Below are 1,714 nucleotides of genomic sequence, written 5' to 3'. Positions count from 1 at the left end.
GAGGACCGGAGTTTCCGGTACAGAAAAGATACGAAAGCAATTATTTTGATGAGCGTCATTGTAAGAGGTAGCTAATTTAACACAACTAAATGATTTCTGACTGTAGAAGACATTTATACTATATGATGCGCATTTTGGAACCGTTGAAGAGAGTAGTTTAGAAAGAAAAACCATAAACAGACCTTTTTATATTTTCTCGACCGAGTGGAGTCGCGATATGAAGCTAATATTGTAGCCGATGATATAGAATCTTCCGGTCCTAAAAAGGACACCAACATACCAAGAATGAACAGACACCAAGGTCATGTAAGCATAGTAAAAGACTGACAATTGTGATAAAAGTGCACCGTAAAAAAAGAAGACGTTAGAAAATATAATGGCTAACCTTCTTCAGCCATTTTGTTCATGTGCGGAAGTAAGATTCAGAAGTAAAACTGGTGTTGACAATCCTGCAATGCCACGGCGATGACAAGTGCATTGGACGTTTAAACCTGCTACAGAAAACCTATATCAGTTGATCCAATACTATTGTAATATGCATGGTAGCACAGAATTAACAGTGATCTGCACAATGGCCAAATCGATTCCGTATACAATGCCCAATGTCCAATCCAACCAAATTTTATTTTTTTCAAGATGCTTAACCAAATTTTGACATTTCGTGATTTTTTTTTCTTTTTTCTTTTTTTTTTTTTTGTATTTAAAGGAAAAGGTAAAAGTTACAGTACAAGAGCCCAACACCCAAACAAGACCCAACAACTCTGGAGCAAAACAACATTTCCTGAATTTTGATTGGCAGAGGATTTAATGGTTGAGAGAAAAATGTACATGTATGCACAACATAAACTTGTAAAATAAACAAGATCACACAATTATCAAAGAAGTGGATACATACTGGTGGTTTCCCATACGTCTGGTGGAATCTAAATTGAATCTGATTTAGATTTTCTAAATATAAAAATTTGATTTTGATACAGTAACTACGATTTAGCATTTCCTTTATGTATGGTTACTTTCCAATTTTTTTGTCCCGAGGATATAAGTTATATGAAAAGTGGCTCAAAGAAAACTTTTATGCTCATGATTTGAAAGTGCCAACATTTTTTTTATGCTGTCTAAACTGCAGGCAAAACATGCTCATTTAGACGCTCAAAGAATTGCTGTCAGATGTCTTGGGACTTTTTGGGTTGTTAGAGAGAAAACCAAGCAAAGATATAGTGAGGCAATTACTGCTCTCTTTTGCTAAAGGACTTGCGCGAATAGACATAATGGCCTCTAAGACATTAATTGATCTCAGGAACAACTAATACCGAGTACATATAAGTATCGGTATTGATTAAAGAAAAAAAAATCGAATCTCAGTAGAGGGTTTTGCGACATAAATATGTATTATTTGCATTTATAAAAGTATTTGTAAGCTGCTTTGATATTTTGTATATTCGATATTTTTGGTACATAAATATTTTATGATGAGGAAGTGCTAAATTAATGTGTTGAGAGTGTGTTCCCCTATTTTATTTAACTAATTTCAGCAATTACGTGTCTTTAAGTATCTACAGCCATGCGACTATTTTTGGTTAAATTGTTGCCAATAAAAAAATATAACTCTTTAAATTTTTATACATTATGGTTTTATTAAAGTTCTGCATAATTTTCGTTAAACCAGCATTGTTGACATAAAAAAAATAAATGCATATATACTTATATAAATGTA

Source organism: Urtica dioica, chromosome 8, assembly GCF_054948205.1.
Source record: "Urtica dioica subsp. dioica isolate 48M chromosome 8, U.dioica_male_clone48M_v1_H2, whole genome shotgun sequence".
Taxonomy (NCBI): Eukaryota; Viridiplantae; Streptophyta; class Magnoliopsida; order Rosales; family Urticaceae; genus Urtica; species Urtica dioica.
The sequence above is the reverse complement of the archived record's forward strand: the minus strand, read 5'-3'. Positions refer to the sequence as shown.